Genomic DNA, 24,275 nt, shown 5'->3' on the forward strand with positions numbered 1-24,275 from the left:
TCCGACTGAAAACTCAAATAGAACAAAAAAGACGTTTAAGTAGAGGAAAACTCCTTCTCCCCTCCTGCCTTGAGCTGGGACATCAGTCTTTTTCCTGCCTTTGCAATGGAACTGGAAAGTCAGCTCTTCCTAGGTCTTGACCTTCCCTGCTGGCTTTTGGGTTGGAACTCACATCGTGGGCTCTCCAGGATCCCCATTTTGCCAACCACAGATCATGGAACTTGTCAGACTCCACCATCATTGTGAGCCAGGTCTTTATAAAGAGCTCCACATGATGTTTGGTGAATGAACATGAAAAAAAAGAAAAAAAAAAGAGCTTCCTTCCTTTCTTCCTCTCTCCTTCACTCCTTCCGTCCCTTTTTCTTTCTTTCTTCTTGGTTCTGTTTCTCAAGAAAACTCTAGTACAACCTTTCTGGCTTTGATTGGTTCAGCGTGATAAGACTGAACTTTCAGGCATAGGGCATAAGCGGTTTCAACTGCTAGAGGTTGGATAAGTCTGAGAATTACATTTGGTTTTCATCTTAGTAACTAATATATTACAAATAATATAATCCTAAGCTGCTGCTGCTACTGTTAAGTCACTTCAGTCATGTCCCACTCTGTGTGACCCCAGAGATGGCAGCCCACCAGGCTCCCCCGTCCCTGGGATTCTCCAGGCAAGAACACTGGAGTGGGTTGCCATTTCCTTCTCCAATGCATGAAAGTGAAAAGTGAAAGTGAAGTCACTCAGTCATGTCTGACTCTTAGCGACCCCATGGACTGCAGCCTACCAGGCTCCTCCATCCATGGGATTTTCCAGGCAAGAGTACTGGAGTGGGGTGCCATTGCCTTCTCCAAATCCTAAGCTATGTTCCTGAATATCCCTCAGATACACAGATGATACCACTGTAATGGCAGAAAGCAAAGAGGAACTAAAGACCATCTTGATGAAGGTAAAAGAGGAGAGTGAAAATGCTGGCTTAAAACTCAACATTCAAAAACCTAAGATCATGGCACCTGGTCCTATCACTTTATGGCAAATAGATGGGGAAAAACTGGAAACAGTGTCAGATTTTATTTTCTTGGGCTCCAAAATCATTGTGGATGGTGACCTCAGCCATGAAATTGAAAGATACTTGCTCCTTGGAAGAATAGCTATGACAAACCTTGACAGCGTATTGAAAAGCAGACATCACTTTGACAACAAAGGTCCATATAGTTGAAGCTACGGTTTTTCCAGTAGTCATGTATGGTTGTGAGAGTTAGACTATAAAGAAGGCTGATCACTGAAGAATTGCTTTCAAACTGTGGTGCTGGAGATGACTCTTGAGAGTCCCTTGGACTGCAAGGAGAGCAAACCAGTCAATCCTAAAGGAAATCAACCCTGAATATTCATTGAAAGGATTGGTGATGAAGCTCCAATACCTTGGCCACCTGATGAGAAGAACCAACTCATTGGAAAAGACCCTTCTGCTGGAAGATTGAAGGCAAAAGAAGGGAGCAACAGAGGATGAGATGGTTGGATGGCATCACTGACTCAATGGACATGAGTTTGAGCAAGCTCCAGGAGATAGTGAAGGACAGGGAAGCCTGGCATGCTGCAGTCCATGGGCTTGCAAAGAGTCAGACATGACTGAGAGACTGAACAATGTCCCTGAAGATTTCCCTTTAAGCAAAAGAAGTGAATTGTGTTGATTCAGAGTTTTGGTTATCTACTTATCAACACATTAACTTTAACTGAATGTCTGCCAGGTTTATGTGCAATGGCTTCATTTACTTGTTGAGAGATTTAAAAAAATTAAGGGTATCTCCAAAATGTAGATGCTATTTAATGAAACATCAAGATTTCTGCACTATATCAAGGTTTTGTACTAGTTTCATTGTATTGCAATATTAGGTTTATTAAATAAACTTCAAGGTTACAGTTTTGCCATATGGAGAGAGTTTATTTCAGCTTTTTTATGTTGAGACAATTGGACTAGTGTTAATAAAATATTTCAAGTGCATTTTGTAATTGGTTGCTCTTTTACAGATTTTTTAGCAATACCATCAAGAGAAGCCAGTTAAGTTTGAAGGAGACTTGCCAAGGTCATTTCCAAGTTTATGTGCTCCTGGGTTGGAGATTGAGACTGGATGTTTTATTGAGGAAATGCTTTGTCGCTATGACAGTATGGCTTTTGTTCTGTATGTTAAGAAGACTTATGTGCTCTGATAACATTTTATTAACAAGCGATTCTGAATATTTCTAGAAGGTTATGTTTCCAAAGAAATTTCTAAATTATGTACTAACTTGTTACTTTGCCAGCTTTTCAATTTTATGTCATTAAAAAAAATAAATGCAAACAACAGTAGCAAATTACAGCAGCATAAAACCCTATTGTAACGCCACATTCTACAAACTTGAAAGGAGAATAAAATAGAATGGGATATGCTAGATAAGGCATAATAAATAGTAAGTATATTGAATATGTTGCAACTTACTTGCTTGGAAAATTAGAGTGATTTCCCAATAGAAGTATTTTAATGTGCAAATTTCCTAAATTGTAAAATTCAAAACAAAAAACCACCACAATCACACTAAAATCACTCACAGCTAAGATATTACCTGCCTAGAAACAGTTTAACTGATTTTTAAATAAGGCTTCTTGGTGATGCTTTGCCAAAGGAATGGGGTCTCTCTTGCTCCTGTTGTGGACTTTTTTCCAAGTAAAGTGGGAGATCTGTTTGTTTCTTGCAGACCTCGCGTGGCCTCCTAATCACTAATGTCAACAGGGAGGTAGAATTCTAGAGGCCTCCCTCTGGACAAGCTGATGCAATGAGAGAACTTTATGTTATGATCAGGTTAATTGCTTGAAAACATAAATGACATACAGAAGGCTCATCATTTCATAAGTTCATATGAATGTCTGCTTTAATTTTGTGGAAGACAATGCTGGTTCTAGCAGAACTCATCAGTAATTTTATTTGGCCTGGCAACGTGATATCGTTCTGATCAGTAAAAGAATGCAAAGATGAGCTGGAGCAGGATCAATTTTCATTAGGTAGCCTTTCACCTGATCCTTCTGTTTTCGTCAGAATCCTTTAGCCATGCTCTTGGATCTGCCAGATGTTCCTAAGTCCAGGAGCTTTTGGTTATAGCGAAGCTTGGGGGCTGCAGCAGAGACTTTCCACACCATGACGGTTGTGGTAGAAAAGAATGGAAAAGATCCAGGATCGAAAGCGTTGCTCACTACAACCTAGAACAACTTTTCAGTACCTCCAGCTCTCAGTTTTGCTGGAGTTTTGTTGTGCTAATCGTCTTACTCCTTGTTGGTTTCCCCTCCAACAGGCACCTTCTCCTCTGCTAAGTCAGTTGATACTTAAGTTTTATGTTAATGCTTCCAGCAAATGATTGACCTCTCTTAGGTTTCTGTCAGAACTCTTCTTGGTTGATGCCTTCATAATTTTTACTTCTTCTTTTTTCAGTTCTTTCCTATCATTTTAGTGGAATTTTAGAGAGAGATGGAAGAAATATGGAAGTTCGATTCCTCATGTTTAGAAATCCCTATGAATTTTTTTTTTCAAGGCAGTACTATGATTATTCTCTTTATCTTTGTATGCTGGAATGTCTCCAGGGATCAGGATGACAGTATCGGAATGTGTTTTTCTTTGATGTACAATGCAGTTGCTACCACTCTTTCATGAACAAATTCTCAGTTCACTAGGAATAGAGGGGAACTTCTTCAACTTGATGAAGATTATGTACAGAAAACCTATAGCTAACATTGCACTCAATGGTAAAAAACTCAAGGCTTTCCCACTAAGATCAGGTACAAGGCAAGAATGTCCCTTCTTGTAAGTCCTTTTCAACACTACACTGAAAGTTCTACTAATGCAGTAAAAAAAAAAAGGAAAGAAAATAAAAGGATATACACATTGAGAATGAGTGCACAAATCTGTATTTGTTCACAGATTACATGACCACTGTGTAAATTGGAGAGAGTGAAAACACACACAACCTCTTGGAACTAAAAAGTGATTATATCAAGGTTGCATGATACAAGGTTAATAAAAAGTCAATCACTTAACTATATAATGGAAATGAACAAGTGGAATTTGAGTTAAAAACATAATACCATTTACATTAGCATTCCCCCAAATGAAATATGCAGATGACACCACACTCATGGCAGAAAGCAAAGAAGAACTAAAGAGCCTCTTGATGAAAGTGAAAGAGGAGAGTGAAAAAGTTGGCTTAAAGCTCAACATTCAGAAAACGAAGATCATGGCATCCGGTCCCATCACTTCATGGCAAATAGATGGGGAAAAAATGGAAACAGTGGCAGACTTTATTTCTGGGGGCTCCAAAATCAATGCAGATGGTGACTGCAGCCATGAAATTAAAAGACATTTGCTCCTTGGAAGAAAAGTTATGACCAGTCTATACAGAATATTACAAAGCAGAGATAATACTTTGCCAACAAATGTCCATCCAGTTAAAGCTATGGTTTTTCCAGTAGTCATGTATAGATATGAATTTGACTATAAAGAAAACTGAGTGCTGAAGAATTGATACTTTTGAACTGTGGTGTTGGAGAAGATTCTTGAGAGTCCCTTGGACTGCAAGGAGATCCAACCAGTCCATCCTAAAGGAGATCAGTCCTGAATATTCATTGGAAGGGCTGATGCTAAAGCTAGAACTCCAACACTTTGGCCACCTGATGCAAAGAGCTGACTCTTTTGAAAAGACCCTGATGCTGGGAAAGATTGAACGTAGGAGGAGAAGGGGATGAAAGAGGATGAGATGGTTGGATGGCATCACCGACTCGATGGACATGAGTTTGAGTAGGCTCCGGTAGTTGGTGATGGACAGGGAGGCCTGGTGTGCAACTCTTATGACTGAGATCAGGAAGAACTAAATAAATAGATAGTCCATGTTCATGGATGGTGTGTGACTTAGTTGCTAAATCATGTTCGACTCCTGTGACCCCATGGACTATAGCCCTCCAGGCTCCTCTGTCCATGGGATTTTCCAGGCAAGAATACTGGAGTGGGTTGCCATTTCTTTCTCCAGGGAATCTTCCCGACCCAGGGATCCAACCCAGGTCTCCCGCACTGCAGGCAGATTCTTTACCGACTGAGCTTCCATCATGTATAGGAAGACTCCATATTGTCAAGATGTTTGCCCAACTTGATCTATAGATTTAGTGCAGTCTTATTCAGAATCCCAGCAAGTTATTTGGACAAATTGATTCTAAAGTTTATATGCAGAGGCAAAGGACTCAAAATAGCCAACTCAATATTGGACAGAGAAGTATAAAGTTGGAGAAGTAACGCTTTTTGACTTCAAGGATTACTCTAGAGCTACAGTAATCAAGACAATGAAGTATTGAGGAAGGAATGGACACACAAATCACTGGGACAGAGTGGAGGGCCTAGAAACCCTCATAAACATAGTGAACTGATTTTTGACCAAGGAGTAAAGGCAATAGGCGGCTTAGCAGTAGCAGCAGTAGCAAAGGCAATATATGGAGTAAAGATAGTCTCCTTAGCAAACAGTGCTAGAAGAACAGGACATGCATATGCAAAAAAAAAAAAAAAAAATCTAGACCCAAACCTTACATCCTTCATGAAAGTTAACTCAAGATGGACGATAGACATAAATGTAAAAGGGAAAACTATAAAATTCGTAGAAGATAACACAGAAGAAAATCTAGGTAACTTTGGGTATAATGATGCCCTTCTAGATATAACAAGAAAGACGTCATCCATGAAAGAACTAGTGGATAGGCAAGGCTTCATTAGAATTAAGAAGTTCTGCTCCATGAATGACACCATCAAAAGAATGAAAGGACAAACCACAGACTGGAAGAAAATAGGTGCAAAAGTCACAAAGGATGTGGCTGTTATCCCCAGTACACAAAGAAGCCTTAAAATTCAACAGCAAGAAAAACAACCTGATTTAAAAATGGGCCAATGACCTTAGCAGGTAGCTCAGTAAAGGAGATACAAAGATGGCAAATAAGAAAATGAAATGATGGTCCACACCACATGGCATCAGAGAAATACAAATGAAAACGAGATACCACTACACACCTGTCAGAATGGCCCAAATCTGAAACACCGATGACACCGAATGGGGCTGAAAATGTGGAGCAACAGGAACTCCTGTATGCTGCTGGTGGGAATGCAAAAGGTCCAGCGATGTGGAAGACAGTCTGGTGTTTTTTCCCCAAAGCTAAACATACAATGAATTATACAGTGCAGCAGTCTCACTCCTTGCTATTCGAAGAGAGTTGAAAACTTAGGTCCACATGCAAACCTGCACAGGGATATTCATAAAAGCTCTGTTCATAATTGCTAAAACTCGGAAGCAACCAAGATGTCCCTCCATAGGTTTAGGATATTTAAGTTTAGGATACTTAAACTATGATACATCCAGATGTCTGGATACATCCAGACAATGGAATATCACCCAACACTAAAAAGAAATGAGCCCAGGAAACAGAATTGGCCCACTAACAAGGACTTAGGTGTTGGAGTAAGGGGCTTCTGCATAAGTCTATATTTTGAATTTGTTTCCCAGCCCAGCCTTCCATGGAATCGCATGTGATTCTAACTGAGGTAAAAATAGCTAGAAGCCAAAATGGAAAGAGTAAAGCTCTGCGAGATATTAGGACCTCAGAAGTTCTCCTTTGGGACTATCTCCAGCCTAGTTCAGTTAGGAACCCGACATACACACTCAGCACGGTCCTTAGACTAGTAACACAAGTCGAGCGGTCTAGAATTCTAGACTTGAAACTATGAGAGCACAAACGGACCACATTGCCCTTGTTTTCCGCTGCGTCCCCAGGATCTAGCATAGTACTAGAGAATCGATAAATACTGGTTGAATGACTGCCTGGTTGTTGGATCATGTACCTAAAGGCTCTTGCATTCACTGAATTCAAGTTTCCTTGAGAAGTACTGAGAGGGATAGGAGCATGAGAGAAGATTCCCATCCTCAGGAAGGAAAGTCCTGCAGGGAGACAAGACGTAGCTAATACTTCTGTACTAACGCTGGGTAGGATCTATGGTACGGGATGGTCCTGGTAATAAATGAAGATTTATATGTTTCTAAACTAAGATCATTGCATCCAGTCCCATCACTTCATGGCAAATAGATGGGGAAACAGTGGAAACAGTGTCAGACTTTATTTTTTTGGGCTCCAAAATCACTGCAGATAGTGATTGCAGCCATGAAATTAAAAGACGCTTACTCCTTGGAAGGAAAGTTATGACCAACCTAGACAGCATATTCAAAAGCAGAGACATTACTTTGCCAACAAAGGTCTGTCTTGTCAAGTCATGTATGGATGTGAGAGTTGGACTATAAAGAAAGCTGAGTACTGAAGAATTGATGCTTTTGAACTGTGGTATTGGAGAAGACTCTTGCGAGTCCCTTGGACTGCAAGGAGACACAACCAGTCCATCCTAAAGGAGATCAGTCTTGAGTGTTCATCGGAAGGACTGATGTTGAAGCTGAAACTCCAATATTTTGGCCACCTGATGCGAAGATTGACTCATTTGAAAAGACCCTGATGCTGGGAAAGTTGAAGGTGGGAGGAGAAGGGGACAACAGAGGATAAGATGGTTGGATGGCATTACCGACTCGATGCCCATGAGTTTGTGTAGACTCCGGGGGCTGGTGATGGACAGGGAGGCCTGGCATGTTGTGGTCCATGGAGCCGTGAAGAGTCAGACACAACTGAGCAACTGAACTGAACTGAGACTTGTTAGGTGAAAACGGTGGGTGCATGGGGAGCTCAGAAACCTGCAGTGATGTGAGATGGACAGAAATGGCAAGGATAAAGCAAGACCAAGGCAAGAGCTTGGGAAAGTGGATGTGTGGTTCGACCGGAGCCTCAGGGCCAGGTGTGAGTTCAAGGAACAGAGTGGGAAGGGCATGGAATTGAGAATTAAAAAGTGGGTCTGGGGACTTCTGGTAAAGAACCCACCTGCCAATGAAGGAGGTTTAAGAGATGCAGATTTGGGGAGTCGGGAAGATATAGAGGAGGGCGCGGCAACCCACTCCAGTATTCTTGCCTGGAGAATCCTGTGGACAGAGGAGCCTGGAGGGCTACAGTCCATAAGGTTGCACAGAGTTGGACAAGACTGCAGTGACTTAGCATGCATGCACTGGGAACTTCCCTGATGGTCCAGTGGTTAAGACTGTGCTTCCACTGCAGGGGCGGGGGGGCGGGGGGGGGGGGCGAGTGTGATTCTTGGCTAGGAATCTAAGATCCTGCCTGCCATGCAGTGTGGCCAAAAATACATCAATAGATAAACAAATAAAAGGTGAGTCTGGGTTTAAATTTCGACCTAGCCACTGAATGGCTGTGTGAGCTGCCTTTTATCCACAGATTGTGGAGACAAAAGAGACGTAGGTGTGTGATTGCTTGTAAATATTCAATAAGTGCTGGTAAAATGCAGGAGAAAAATAGGCAACTGAGTTGGAAAGACGGGCCAAAAGGCATGTTCTGGTTGGGCTTGCACGTCAGCCTGAGGAATGTTAGCTGATAAGGTGAGAATTGAGGAAGACTTTGGTGGCAATGGCGTGTAGGAGGCTCTGTGGGAGTAGAAAGAGAGGGAAGCCAGTTAACTAAGTGATTATAATAAGTGACCTTTGAAATCAGGAAGACCCGAGCTGTTTCGGTGGAAGTGGGGATGGAAAGAAGGGACGGCTGCCCTGGCAAGGCAGCGGGAGTCAGGAGAACTTGGCAGAAGTCAGGATGCTTCCCAGGTTTGCTTTTGTACTGAGGCTGAGAATAACAGGCCAGGTGGGATTCTTGGGATCCAGCTGAAACCACAAGCAGCTCCTGTTCTTGCACAGCTACTGTGTGTCAGGCACACACCCAGGCCCATGGAGTCTACAGCAGCTTAACGAGGACACTGAGTCACGCAGAGGCCAAGGATGGTGTCCAAAACCATCCCTTTAGTTAAATGTCAGAGTCAGGATCTAAGTCCAGGCCAGCTTGATTTCAAAATTCATGCTCTTAACCATGCCTCTAAGTGCAAAACTCAAATAAGTTATCATGCTTGCATTTACTGACGACTGACCATGTGCTGTATGCTTTATAAGGTTTAGAGTCTGGGGGCTAATGGTTACCCTTCGACTGTTTCCAACATTCAGGGTGATAAAGGATATGCCTAAAGCTACTAGTAGATAGCAGACAGAAGCGTTGATGTTTTAATGGAGTACAAGTACTGTGTAATCCCCACAGGATGCCATAATGGGCAGGAGGCAGCCTCCTAGCTTTTGAACCAGATCTAAGCCATAAGACATTCACAGTGGTTTGCCTTCACAAAGAAATGACTCGGCCAAGCAGATTCAGTCTAATGACTCGGGCCTGTGCGGTTTGCCCAGACAGGAGGGACAGGGAGAAAGACAGCCTGGCTTCAGCTCTCCCGCACTTGCGAGGCTCCTCCCAGGTGGCTTGAGGGCAGCTTTGCTCTGTAGCCCGACCCTGCAGGGAGTAAGCAGACCAGGGTGCCTTGTCCTGCTTTGGAAGCACATTCAGGACCTCTGTGACTGGCTTTGGCCCCAGGGATTATCTTGTTTCATTTAAAAATGTTCACTTTTATGGCTGCATCAGGTCTCAGTTCTGGCATGTGGGCCCTTCACTGTGGTGTGTGTGTTTCTCTCTAATTGTGGGCTCAGGAGTTGTGGGGCACGAGCTCAGTAGTTGCAGTACTCAGGCTCAGTGGTTGGGTGCTTGGGCTCAGCGGTTGCTGTACTCAGGCTCAGTGGTTGGGTGCTTGGGCTCAGTTGTTGTGGTGCTCGGGCTCAGTAGTTGCAGTGCTCAGGCTCAGTAGTTGTGGTGCTCAGGCTTGGTGGCTGTGATGCTAGGGCTCAGCAGTTGTGGTGCTAGGGCTCAGTAGTTGCGGTGCTTGGGCTCGGTAGCTGTGGTGCTCAGGCTCAGTAGTTGTGGTGCTTGGGCTCGGTAGCTGTGGTGCTAGGGCTCAGTAGTTGCAGTGCTCAGGCTCAGGAGTTGTGGGGCATGAGCTCAGTAGTTGCAGTACTCAGGTTCAATGGTTGGGTGCTTGGGCTCAGTGGTTGCAGTGCTCAGGCTCAGTAGTTGTGGTGCTCAGGCTTGGTGGCTGTGATGCTAGGGCTCAGTAGTTGTGGTGCTAGGGCTCAGTAGTTGTGGTGCTTGGGCTCGGTAGCTGTGGTGCTCAGGCTCAGTAGTTGTGGTGCTTGGGCTCGGTAGCTGTGGTGCTAGGGCTCAGTAGTTGCAGTGCTCAGGCTCAGGAGTTGTGGGGCATGAGCTCAGTAGTTGCAGTACTCAGGTTCAGTGGTTGGGTACTTGGGCTCAGTGGTTGCAGTACTCAGGCTCAATGGTTGGGTGCTTGGGCTCAGTGGTTGCAGTGCTCAGGCTCAGTAGTTGTGGTGTTCAGGCTCAGTAGTTGTGGTGCTCAGGCTCAGTAGTTGTGGTGGTTGGGCTTGGTGGCTGTGGTGCTAGGGCTCAGTAGTTGTGGTGCTTGGGCTCAGTAGTTACAGTGCTTGGGCTCAGTAGTTGTGGTGCTCAGGCTTGGTGGCTGTGGTGCTAGGGCTCAGTAGTTGCTGTGCTTGGGCTCAGTAGTTGTGGTACTAGGGCTCAGTAGTTGTGCTAGGGCTCAGTAGTTGTGGTGCTAGGGCTCAGTAGTTGCTGTGCTCGGGCTCAGTAGCTGTGGTGCTCAGGCTCAGTAGTTGCAGTGCTTGGGCTCAGTAGTTGTGGTGCTCAGGCTTGGTGGCTGTGGTGCTAGGGCTCAGTAGTTACGGTGCTCGGGCTCAGTAGCTGTGGTGCTCAGGCTCAGTAGTTGCAGTGCTTGGGCTCAGTAGTTGTGGTGCTCAGGCTCAGTAGCTGTGGTGCTAGGGCTCAGTAGTTACGGTGCTCGGGCTCAGTAGTTGTGGTACATGGGCTTAGTTGCCCCTCGGTGTGTGGGATCTTAGTTCCTTGACCAGGGATTGAACCCACATCCCCTGCATTGTAAGGAAGTTTATTAACCTCTGGACCATCAGGGAAGTCCCCCCAAGCGTTGTTTTAGAGCCCACCAGCCAGGGTGATGAGAGGGGGAGGAAATATCCATATCAGAATTTTGTATTGATACCCAGCATACTAGTGCCCTACTCCCTTCTAGAACTCAGGACTGGCTTCTTCTGTCAGGATCAGAGAGCCGCTCCTCCTCCTTGGGAAGCGAGGATTTATTCCTGAGAACAGTTGAAAGAGCTGCTTCCTCCACCACCCCTTCCTTACCCCCATGTTGCTGGGACTTTTCTTTCTAGAAAGTTGAGAGAGGAATATGCATTTTTCTAATGTTTACATGTAGAGTCTGTTCTTTCAACAACCCAGTCAGGAAGACCTTTTTATGATTATCTCCACTGACTTCATGGAGACTTCAAAGTTCAAAGAATTTAAGTGATTTGCCTGAGATGCAGAGAAAGCAGTTTTAGAGCTGGAATCGCAGCCTGGGTCTGGATGGTGTCCAGGCTCACACCCTTAGCCCCCTGCATGTTTCCCTTCCAGTAACGGCTGCCGGACGTGGAGCCAGATACTATGCTGGGCTCTTGGCTGTATCGGCTCTGAACTTCACCACCACCCTGGAAAGCACTATTATTCCCGTTTTACAGATGACGAAACACATTCATTGAGTATAAGTAACTGACTCAAAGGCAGGCACTAATGAAACATATAGGAAGGGTTTGAAAGGGAGTCTTTAATCCCAGGCGACCCCATGGACTGCAGCACACTAGGCTTCCCTGTCTTTCACTATCTCCTTCATTGTCATAATGTTTTAGGCATATTTGCAATATGTGTTATTATTTTTATAAGTATTACTACAAGTGTGTGTAGTTATTTATATATTCCACTTTAAAAAGTCTATTTGTTGATATGACTGCACCGGGGCTTAGTTGCAGCACACAGGATCTTTAGTTGCAGCATACAAACTGTTAGTTTCGTCACGTGAGATCCTGTTCCCTGTCCAAGGATTGAACCCTGGCCCCCTACATTGGGAGCACAGAGTCTAAGCTACTGGACGACCAGGGAAGTCCCTATATATTCCACTTTTAAATGATATTAATTTTAATTATGTTTTTATTATTTTATTTGCCGACAAAGGTCCTTCTAGTCAAAGCTATGGTTTTACGAGTAGTCATGTATGGATGTGAGAGTTGGACTATAAAGAAAGCTGAGTGCCAGAGAATTGATGCTTTTGAACTGTGGTGTTGGAGAAGACTCTTGAGAGTCCCTTGGACTGCAAGGAGATCCAACCAGTCCATCCTAAAGGAAATCAGTCCTGAATATTCACTGGAAGGACTGATGCTGAAGCTGAAACTCCAATACTTTGGCCACCTGATGCAAAGAACAGACTCATTTGAAAAGACCCCGATACTGGAAAAGACTGAAGGCAGGAGGAGTAGGGGACGACAGAGGATGAGATGGTTGGATGGCATCACTGACTCGATGGACATGAGTTTGAGCAAGCTCCAGGAGATGGTGATGGAGGCCTGGAGTGTTGTAGTCCATGGGGTCACAGAGTCGGACATGACTGAGTGACTGAACTGAACTGAACCTTTATTATGCGATTTTCTTAATGGTTGTTTGAACAAAATATAGGTTACTTCTTATTTTGCACACGCTGTTTAGAACGGATTACAGCCTTCTGCTTTTATTTTATAAGCTCCGTTGCCGTAGATTAATGATATTGGTTGGAGCCTTAGGAATGAATGATATTGGTATGTCCCCCTGAATCTGAATAGAATGTATTCAAATGAATCCACACAACTGCCCCTTTCTGGGCAGGTAACAGGTAAAACTGTGTGGTACCAAAGAGACATCGTTTATAAATTAAAACCTGGAAGGCAGGCTACTTTCTTATTGCTACTTTCTTACAGGTTGGTGCTTCAGCAATATATCAGCGAGGATGGAGCCAAATAACTAAACTAATCTTTGGAAATAAACGAAACACTTTGGTTACCTGGTACTCAGTTTTAACACCCAATCCATCCATTGTCCAAACGATGATGCCCCAATAAATGGATGCATTGAGGAAAGTTCTATCAGAGGCTCCTTAGAGTCATTTTCCTTATGCTTCTCATTTTTATAGCACCGCAGCCCTGTTCTAACCGTAACTTTTCGATTCTCAAGACATTTCCTTTGAGCAAGTGGGAATTACCATTTACGGAAGCTTAAGTTAACTGAAAATTAAATTAACTTTATATGAGGTAAAGCAACTTGTGCAAGACAGTGTAGAATAAGCCTAAGAAATCAGAGGTTTCTTGACATAGAGGGATAAAAATTTCTCCCTGGTATATTTTATTTTACATGGTATGTATGCTAAAAATGTCTTTATTAACCTCAAGAAAATACATATTACATAAAGTTAAAAAAAAAAATCCCCTCATCACGTGGGGCTTCCCAGGTGGCACTAGTGGTAAAGAATCTCTCTGTCTGCAATTCAGGAGACATAAAGACCAGATTCAGTCCCTGGGTCAGGAAGACCCCCTGGAGGAGGAAATGGCAACCCACTCCAGTATTTTTGCCTGGAGAATCCCATAGGCAGAGGAGCCTGGCGGGCTATAGCCCACGGGGTCCAAAAGAGTCAGACACAACTGAGCTCGCATGCGCAGAATCACGAGCTACATTCCAAAGGGAAAATGCCAGAAAATGTCTCTTGTCACTTCAGAAATTTTCTAGAAGACAGTTCATTGAAGCTATCATCTTTGTAAAACTGTGACTATAGAGAGGAACACTTTTGCCTTCCCCCCCAAAAAATTCTTAATAGAAATGAAGACATTTTATGTCAATTTCTTACATGTCCATATTCAGTTTGCTCTGTGGCAAAAACCAAGGTGACGTGCAAGGTCAGTGACGGCCAAGACAAGCTCGAGTTCACAATCAGAAGCACTTAGACTCCAAAGGAAGAGCTGAAGTGTTCATGGGGTGAAATTGAATAAAGGATGATGAACGTGAATGCCCACAAGCCTCGGCTTTCACGGTTTTCCCTTCTAAAGGCAGGACTCCTAAAAAAAAAAAAAAAAAGAAAGAAAAAAAATGAAAATAAAGGCAAGACTCCTTTCCTTTCTGCCATGGCTGAGAATCTTCATATCTTATTAAGGACAGAGAATTTGGCAATTTTAAAACTAGACTGAAGCCCTTAGGGTAAATCAACGACCACATCCTGAACTTTAAATCTGGAGCCTTCTGCTGGTTAATGACAGCTTTTCTGACAGAAGAGAGACTCATAAATTTGTACAGGTTTTAGGAGAGTTTCCCTAGTAACTCAGCTGGTAAAGAATCCACCTGCAATGCAGGAGACCCCGGTTTGATTCCTGGGTTAGGAAGGTCCGTATTCTTGGGCTTCCCTGGTGGCTCAGCTGGTAAAGAATCAGCCTGCGATGTGGGTTAATCCCTGGGTTGGGAAGATCCCCTGGAGAAGGGAAAGGCTGCCCACTCTAGTATTCTGGCCTAGAGAATTCCATGGACTATATAGTCCATGGGGTGGCAAAGAGTCGGACACGACGAGTGACTTCCTCTTTGGGAGAGGGCAGGATCAAGCACTAACTGGCCTGTGGTCTGTTCCTGGGGCCACTGCTGCTAAGTGACTGGGTCGCCTTGGGGAATTTGCCTGCACTGTTTGCTCTTCATTTTCCTCACGTGTGTAAAGGTAAACTTAGACCAGCAATCTTGAAGGCCTCTTAATCCCAACAGATCTGTTAGTCTAGTTGTAAGCCCCTGAGTAGGAGGATCCTCTAAGCAATTATGAGTGAAGATAACTGTAATATAAAACAATACACAGAAATCTGAATGTATTAGTCAGAGGAATCGTGGAATGAGAGGAGTTGTGTATTTAGCCAAGGTTGAGTTAAGGCGGACTTGACTTATTATCCTAAATGGCACAACTTGAAAACCAGACAAAATACATGAACCAACCGTTTTTAAGACATTAGAAAAAAACAGGGTGAGAGAGAGGAAAACAAAGACATTAGAGATCAGGCAATAAGACATTTTCTAAAAAGAAAAAAAAGAAATCAGGCCAAAGACAGTGCTGAGACAGAGGCGTTTGTGCTAAGTCACTTCCGATTCCATGAGACCCCGTGGACTGCAGCCCGCCAGGCTCCTCTGTCCATGGGATTCTCCAGGCAAGAATACTGGAGTGGGTTGCCGTGCCCTCCTCCAGGGGATCTCCCTGACCCAGGGATCAAACCCACGTCTCTTAAGTCTCCTGCGTTGGCAGGTATGTTCTTTACCACTAGCACCATCTGGGAAGCCTGCTAAGGAGACAAATATAATTGCCTCCGCTGATTGCTTTGATATTGTCTCTAGGACATGATGCTGGAAGGGGACCCGGGCAGAGGCTGACTGTCTCCCTGAGTTTGATAGATGGACTTGGGAGTCTGGGATGGCCGGTGTGGTTGGAGTTTACAGGACAAAACACAGGAGAGGAGAGAGCTGCAGTGAGAGAGGGAGAGAGGCAGGGAGACAGAAAGAGAGGAGAGACGAAGGAAGAGAGCAAAGTCTAGAGAAACGCAGAAGGTCCTTGCTGAGTCTTCAGCTAAATGCTGATTCGTTCGTGCATGTGAGGAAGCTAGGTGAGGCTGGAGAAAGCACGCCTGGGTGATAATAAAGGGGACAATCCTGAGAGATCACACAGGGCTTGGGATAGTTCCTGTCCCTCTAAACCAGAGTAGGAAACCTCATGATTCTTGGGACGTTGTTGACATTGAGTCAGTGGCAGGACAAAACGAAGGGAAAGCAAATGTCTACATAGCTGTTTCAGATCTAATAAGCCCAAACTGGAAGCAACTCGCATGTTCATCAGTAGAGGAACTGTAAACAAATTGTGCTTTATACATATAATAGAAAACGGCTTAGCCGTAAGAGGAAATGTGCTATTGACAGATGCTCCAATATGGATGCGTCTCAAAATAACGAAACTGTTATTCTAGTTTTTTCTGTTTTTGCGTCCCACTTTAGTGTCGGGCAGAGTGCTGGTAAGTTCTAGGATAAATATTGTGCTGAGAAAATGGGAAAGATTCTGTAGGGGAGACATCACTTCAGGGGATAAGAGAGGCAACTCACTTATACAGCCAGGTAAAAGGGGGTGGCTGACTGACCACCAGGTCAGGGCAGGAATCAGGAGCGAGATGAGGGGATTCACGGCAGCAGTGAAGCCTCCAGTTGGCTGACCTCAAGGTCCTTCCTTTACCCTCCTCTCTTCCCACCCCCAGAGGCAGCCACATTGCTTCCAGAGCTTTCAGGGGAAGGTCTCAGAGCCAGATTTTGGGAGAAATATTCAGTTACTGTTATTACTGAGTGCTTCTTCATTTTTAGGAAATCATAGTTTTGAGTTTGCAGAGCTTTCTGAACAACTTAAGGTGAGATAGAAGGACGAGTGCTAAGTACCGTTTTGGAAAGATTTCTAAGTGGGAATTCCCTGTGTGATCCAGCGGTTAGGACTCTGGGCTTCCACAGCAGAGGGTGAAGGTTTGATCCCTGGGAGAAGCCAGGACCATGAATGAATTCAAGGAGGAGAATTTTTTTTGTTGTTGTTAAAAAAAGTTTTTTTTTTAATTGAGGTAGAGTTAATCTACAATGTTGTGTTGGTTTCAGGTATATAGAAAAATGATTCAGCTATTATATAGATAGGTAGATATGGATATAGGTAGAGAGCAGATAGATATATATTCTTTTCTATTATAGGTTATTAAGGTATTGAATATAGTTCCCTGTGCTATACAGTGGGTCCTTATTATCTGTTTTATATATGATGGTGTGTAGATATTAATCCCAAATTCCTAATTTATTCCCCCTCCCACAGAGGAGAAAGTTTTGATTTGTGTCTTGTAAAGTAAATAAAACTCCAGCCTAAGAAAGTGGATCAGAGGGCATCCCAGCCTGGTGGAAAATCAGTGTGGTCAAGACGAGGAGGGAGGAAGAAACAGGGCTCTATTTCTGGCATAGGACGAAAGCTCTATGTGGCACAAGAAAGAATAAATGCGTCTGCTCAGTCTTTTTAGTTAATACCATACGCTGCTTAATGAAATAGAGGATAGCCATGCCTCTCATTCGTAGAGCTAAAATTAGGATATAATAAAAGGCATTTGTATCTGTCAGAATTCAGTTGCAAAAAAATGGAGTGTTCCAGATATTGTAAGCAGAAGGGGAGTGAGGTACTTTCCAAACTGTCGGGAAGGCTGGAGAAGAGATTCCAGTAGTTTGCTAGTTTCGGAGGCAAATGGAGGCATCAGAGCTTAAGGGCTTTTACAGTTTATGATGCAAAAGGAACTCTAGAATCTTTGGATGCCTCAGTTTGCCTTGGATTACCACATAGTAGGCAACCTGGGAATGTTGAAAAAAAAAATCAATGAACATATGTGAAGGTCACTATTCCGTAAAAGTACAGATGTGCTCGTTAATAGAAATTTCATTCTTGAGTCTCCCATGGGCCTTGCACAATAACTCACACATTAATAGGCTACTCATTAATATTTACTGAATGAATCTCATAAGAAAGTAAATAAATCAGATAATTCCTGTTATGGTGATTTCCGAAAATGGTGTAGATCTTCAGCACTCCTCTAAAAGGATGGCATATATTGAGCTTTGCAGTTCTGTCAAATGTGACCCATGCTATGATGCTGCTGATATAATAGAGCTTTGTGACAAAGGTGGGGCTCCTTGTTTTTACGATCCCAAAGTGATGTCAAGGAAAATGACTTTTAAGTCGTTGAAGGTTGATGTCTGCTGGTTTAAGAAATGTGCCTGAACACATTTGATCTTTTTCAGGTTGGGTAGCTGCCTCAACACATAGGCAGAAATGGAGGAAAACACTTGGCTAATAACATCCTAACTCCCCTTAATGTTTTTGTTTACTCCAGCCTTGCATGACCGGCAGCAGGGTAATTGTGTTAAGTTTGGGTAAAATAGTTCTCATCACACAGACCCCCAGCAGGGCACAGGAAGTTAGTTTAAACTAAACTGTATCTACTTCGGAATAGAAATACTGGCACTAAAATAAAAAGACAGAAAATCTTTTTCACTTCAGGGACATTAAAAAGCCAAATGGACTTGGCTAGCGGAGCAGTTAATACAAGGTGGATATCACAAACTTCAAATCCCTTACTGTTTAGGAATTTTGAGCATCCTCTTTACCATTAGCTGAAGAGGGCTGCTTTAGAAGCAGATATATCTATGTTATCTATCTGCATTGGAGATATTATTTTAGAGATACACACACACGAGAGAGAGATACAGAGATATGGGGCTTCCCTGGTGGTTCAGAGGTGAAGAACCCACTTGCCAATGCAGGAGACACCTGTTCCATCCCTGATCCGGGAAGATCCCCTGGAGAAGGACATGGCGACCCACTCCAGTGTTCTTGCCTGGAGAACCTCATGGACATAGGAGCCTGGCAGGCTACAGTCTGTGGGGTTGAAAACAGTTGGACACGACTGAGTGACCAAACAGCAACAACATATATCTATCTATCTAAATATAGATAGATATCTAAATATAGATTGATAGATATAGAGAGATAGATATATATAGAGAGATATCTTCATATATACCTATATCTCCAACATATCCAAAAGCCAAATATCAGCTTTTAAATATTTATTTTTAAGTAATTGCTTTGCAACATCAGGAAAAATATTCTAAGTCCATTTGGAGGAGCATGATCTCTAAGTAACCTAGACTGGTACAGTCGGGTGGTACCATACAGTCACTGAACTTAGGAGTCAGGAAATCTGAACCAAAGAATGTACTCTGGCTTTTCCTCATTTCCCAGAGTGATTTCATCTCCTGTTCTAAAAATAGGATGAAATGGAGATGGCTTCGCATTTTTCCACCTCCCACATATGTCCCAGTCTTCTCCATCGTTGATTTAAAAAAAAAAAAAAAAAACTACTTGCAAATGAATCATTAATTCTATAAGGAGTTTTCTTCTGTTTTCCTGCACAGGTGACATTTGTTTCACAAGAATCAGAGTCACTTAGTATTTGGGGCCTGGCTTTTCTTATAATAAGTGTGCTTTTTGCTTGTTTGTTCCAGTTTGCTTTGCTTTTTCAAATGAACCCGGTATCATCTTTGCTTTGGTTTTCCACCTGGCCAGCTGGAACAATTAAATATCCCTAAAGATACAGATTTTGATACCCTGTTCTGATTGTGTATTTCTATTCAGCTTCTAAGAAGACTCTGAACATAACTTTTCTACGACTCTTTTAGAGTTTGTTTGTTTTTTTTTAATAAATTGGGATCAGACATGGTGTCCGCTGCACTGACTTTCTAATACAGGAATTTCTAAACACTCTGTCCCTCTTTTCACTCCAACCAGGAATACGTGAGGGAAATTGACCGGTGTGCCAGCTTTCCCAGGCAACTTTGGGGCTTCTGTGTCACTCCTGTCTTTCATAAAGGAAAGGGGCTATTATCCGCGTGCTATTTTCATTAGGAATACAGTGGGAACATCTTCATTAGAGACGGAGAGTGCGCTTGATGTGCTCTGTTGTGATAATGAGGGGAAGGGTGTGAAGGGGAAGATAAGAGGAGCAAGCGTTTAACTGGAAGCATTCCACCTGGCTTCTGCTTCATTTTATTTAATTGGATGAGGAACATTTTCTGCCTGTGAAAACAGCCAAATGTCCCAGATTGGGAGTCGAGAAGCCAGGCTCTGAGGACATCGTCAAGAGCCGTGTTTCGTGTCCCTCTTTCTCCTCCCTATGGGTGTCTCAGTCTTTTCAGCTTTGAAACGAGCAAATGGACCCTACATCAGTCATTCAGAAATGCCAGAAAGATGCAGTTTAGAGGGAAAAGCCCATCTTGAACAGAGTCACAATAAATTGTGTTCTCAAGCCTTTGGCGGTTACTTTTCTCTATTTTGCTTCCACTTTAAACACCCCTAGACCTTTTGTCTGTGTTATTTATATATCTCTCCCCTTTCTAAGGGGCTTTTCAGTGCTCAGTGGCAAAGAATCCACCTGCCAATGCACGAGACACGGGTTCGACCCTGGGAAGAGAAGGTCCCCCGGAGAAGGAAACGGCAACTCACTTACGCACTCTTGCTTGGGAAATCCCACGGGCAGGAGCCTGGTGGGCTACACTCCATGGGGTTGTAGAGAGTCAGACATGACTGGAGTGACTGAGCCCGAGTGCAAGCATGCATACCCCTTTATAACGACTTGGCTCTCCTGTGTCCTATCCCTTCCGATCTGTGCTTAATAATGTTATGAATTAGCAGGGTTGTCAGACTTAGGAAATAAAAATAACTGAATGTCCAGTTAATTTTCATATCAGTTATACAACAAATAAAAAAGTAGGGTCCAATGCAATAATAGTTGTTGCATATCCATGATTCAAATTTAACCAAAGCGTGTCCTATATTTTATCTGCTGTTGCTGTTTAGTCGCTAAGTCGTGTCTGAATTCTTTGTGACCCATGGACTGTAGCCCACCAGACTCCTCTGTCCAAGGCATTTCCCAGGCAAGAAAACGTGGGTTGCCATTTCCTTCTCCAGGGGATCTTTCTGACCCAGGATTGAACCTACATCTCCTGCTTGGCAGGTGGTTTCTTTACCACTAAGCCACCTGGGAAAGCCCACATTTTATCTGACAATCCTATAAATTAGTGGCTTGCAAATGCAGTTTTCAAGCATGCCTAAAGTTCAGCAGAAATGACTTTGAGAAGTGGGCTGGAGATTGAGGGTGAGAGGTGCCACCGCAATGATAAGAGGGAGGTGGAGGCTCGGAACACTAGCTCCTCCTCTGATGAAGAAAGCTCTACTGTGATCTGATTGGTCTCTTGGCATCGGGCGTTTGATTTGATTTGATATGAGGGTTCTGTTGGTGAGAAACACAAAGTCTGAAAACTTTCCGTCGTTCTGTCTGTCTTCCATTTGCCTCCCCAGGTCCACTTTCCATCTTCGTCCTTCCTGCTCTGGGTCCCTGGAGACTCATATACATCCATGGGATCTCTGGCTGTCTGACTTCTGAAGAACTGGGGAGAGATCTGAGGGCAGGAGAGTGAGACAGGGGTATCAGTCCCCTGCCTCTTTCTCTGCAAAACAATTCAAGGATTCTAAAATTTGGTGTCTGAAAGAAATTCTCTTAGCTAGCTTGTGAAAAAGAACCCAGTTAATTGTGGGCTATCCCAACTGTAGCTTATACAAACAAATTTTAATTTTTCCTCACATTTTTAGACTCTGAAGGCAAGTAGTTATTGATGGCATTTCAGTGGCTCTGTGATATCAAGCTGGAATCTCTGAGATCTCCTTGATATATCCCTCATGACTACAGAATGGCTGCCAAAATTCCAAACATCAAGTGTATGTTCAGAACAGGAAGAAATGAGGAGGGAGGAAAGCTTTAAAGTCCAACACTTTGTTAGGAAAATGAAAAAAATTTCCTCAAGCTCCTCGTAGATTTTACTGTTTCATTGACTAACTTTTTGTTTTATGACACCCCTGGTTGTCAGGAATGCTGGAAATGTAAGTATTTAGCTTTTCCAGCCTCTGAAGAGTGCAGGGGAGAATGACGTTGAGAATGGTGTTGGCTTAATCAACTGACAGCATCCAGGGGGATTTGCTTTTGACTAGAATTTACAGACACTCTCGCTTGTAAAGAAATATTTAAGGTGAGGGTATTTCCTTGTCATGGTCCCTAATTTATACTACATAGGTGATTATTTAACTGTGGTCAGAGTTTTAAAAGCAAAGTAATCTCAGTGGATTAAGTCCCTATCAAATAATATTGCAAATCCTTCCATACGCCCTTTACACTTCTGTTTTTTCTGTTTCAAATATATAAAAGCATATATGTACACATGCAGACAAAACAGTAAAATGAACACAAAACTGTAGAAAAAAACACAGATCTGGAAAATAAGTGATTTGCTTTTTCATTCTTTTTTGCCACCGATAGCTGTGTTGATATCATTTCACCTTTTTGAATCTCTTTTCCTTCTCTGTAAAAGGAAGGTTACGCTGACTAGATGCTCATTTTGTTCAACAAATATGTATTGAACTCCTACTCTCAAGCCTACCCTCTTCCAGGCTCCAGGAATTCATAGGGTATGTTTATTCAGACAAGGTACTTGTCCTCATGAAGCTTATTTACATCCTGCTGGTCAGCGACTAGCAACAGGAAAATAAAAAGTCGGTGGGTGTGTGCTCAGTTGCACAGTCAGTTCCAACTCTGCAACCCCACGGCCAGACTCCTCTGCCCGTGGGATTTCCCAGGCAAGAATGCTGGAGCAGGTGTCATTTCCTCCTCCAGGGGGTCTTCTCCACCCAGGAATTGAACTCGTGGCTCTTGTGCCTCCAGTAAAAGACATCAAACCGTCATAAGCAAAATAGAGGGATGTGAGAGTAAGGGCATAGACACCCACTTCAGAGAGTGGGGGCCAGAAATCCTGTCTGAGGAGGGCGGTGTTTAGCCCGAGTTCTGACCCTAAAAAGCCAGTCCCCTAATGGTAGGATAGTACAGCTTCAGGGAGAGAGAGCTATACGTGCAAAGACCCTAAGGGCTATCAAGTCTGACTTGTTTAAGAAACAAAAAAAAAGCAAGGGGGAGAATTAATTTAACCACTGTTCTCTTTCTCATGGCTATAGTTCCCATTTTCTGGAAATGCAAATGCTCATGAACCTTGTTTTCGTGGATGCTATTACAGTCTCTGGTAAGCCAATACACCTGGCTTCCCAGGTGGCAATAGCGGTAAGGAACCTACCTGCCATTGCAGGAGACGCAAGAGACTTGGGTTCAATCTCTGGGTTGGAACAATCCCCTGGAGGAGGATATGGCAACCCACTCCAGCATTCTTGTCTAGAGAATCCCACGAACAGAGGAGCCTGGCGGGCTACAGTCCTTGGGGTCGTAAAGAGTCGGACACGACTGAGTGACTAATGCTGACTAACACTACAGTATCAGCAACATACTGTCCTGGGATATTTGGGAATCTCTTTTCTTCTCAGACTTCATGTTCCTGAGGTTAAACTGAGTATGAAGTTGGTGAATGTTCCCCTGGTTGATCTCTGGTGGGGGTGTTGTGACTGATGGAATCAATGGAGACGTCGTGGCTGGTACCCTACTTTCCACATCCACAGCCTCGGTGATTAGATTGCCGGTCTCTGACACTGCAGAGAAGATGCGCCCCATGCGTTCACTGTCTTTGTAGCGCCTGCTGACCTACTCTGCACTGGGTCGTGGTGCTTCCTGAGCTTCATGGCTCACCCTCTTCACACCCTGAGACGTGATGATCTAGGGCGGCGACCTCCTGCCCCTGGGATCTAATGCCTGATGATCTGAGTTGGAGCTGATGTAACGACAGAAACAAGGCGCACAGTGAATGGAATGTGCTTCAGTTCAGCTCAGCTCAGCCGCTCAGTCGTGTCCAACTCTTTGCGACCCCAAGAATCGCAGCACGCCAGGCCTCCCTGTCCATCACCAACTCCCGGAGTTCACTCAGACTCACATCCATCGAGTCCGTGATGCCATCCAGCCATCTCATCCTGGGTCGTCCCCTTCTCCTCCTGCCCCCAATCCCTCCCAGCATCAGAGTCTTTTCCAATGAGTCAACTCTTCTCATGAGGTGGCCAAAGTACTGGAGTTTCAGCTTCAGCATCATTCCTTCCAAAGAAATCCCAGGGTTGATCTCCTTGCAGTCCAAGGGACTCTCAAGAGTCTTCTCCAACACCACAGTTCAAAAGCATCAATTCTTCGGCACTCAGCTTTCTTCACAGTCCAACTCTCACATCCATACATGACCACAGGAAAAACCATAGCCTGGACTAGACGGACCTTAGTAGGCAAAGTAATGTCTCTGCTTTTGAATATGCTATCTAGGTTGGTCATAACTTTTCTTCCAAGGAGTAAGCGTCTTTTAATTTCATGGCTGCAGTCACCATCTGCAGTGATTTTGGAATGTGCTTGAATCACCCCAAACCTCCTCCCCACCCCGATCTGTGGGTAAAATGTCCTCCACAAAACTGGTCCCTGCTGCCAAAGAGGCTGGGGACTGCTGAGTTAGAGTGTTCATTCCATGATGCTCATTTGTAAATTAGCACCCGGCTGTGGACAGTGGACTGGTCTCTGACAGTGTTTGCAGCAGTCTGCAACAAAATCGAAAACTGAGACCTGTTAAGTGATTTTTGACAAAGCAAAGTTTATGCTACTTAAAAAAGTATTTTTTTCCCCTCTGAGATCACGTCCTTCCTAATTTTTAAAATTCATATGAGTTTTTACTGCAATGATAAAATAGAATATTGGAGAGGAAAATAAGCTTTGTGTAACCTCATCTCGG

The sequence above is a fragment of the Ovis aries genome, chromosome 23, assembly GCF_016772045.2.
Source record: "Ovis aries strain OAR_USU_Benz2616 breed Rambouillet chromosome 23, ARS-UI_Ramb_v3.0, whole genome shotgun sequence".
Classification (NCBI taxonomy): domain Eukaryota; kingdom Metazoa; phylum Chordata; class Mammalia; order Artiodactyla; family Bovidae; genus Ovis; species Ovis aries.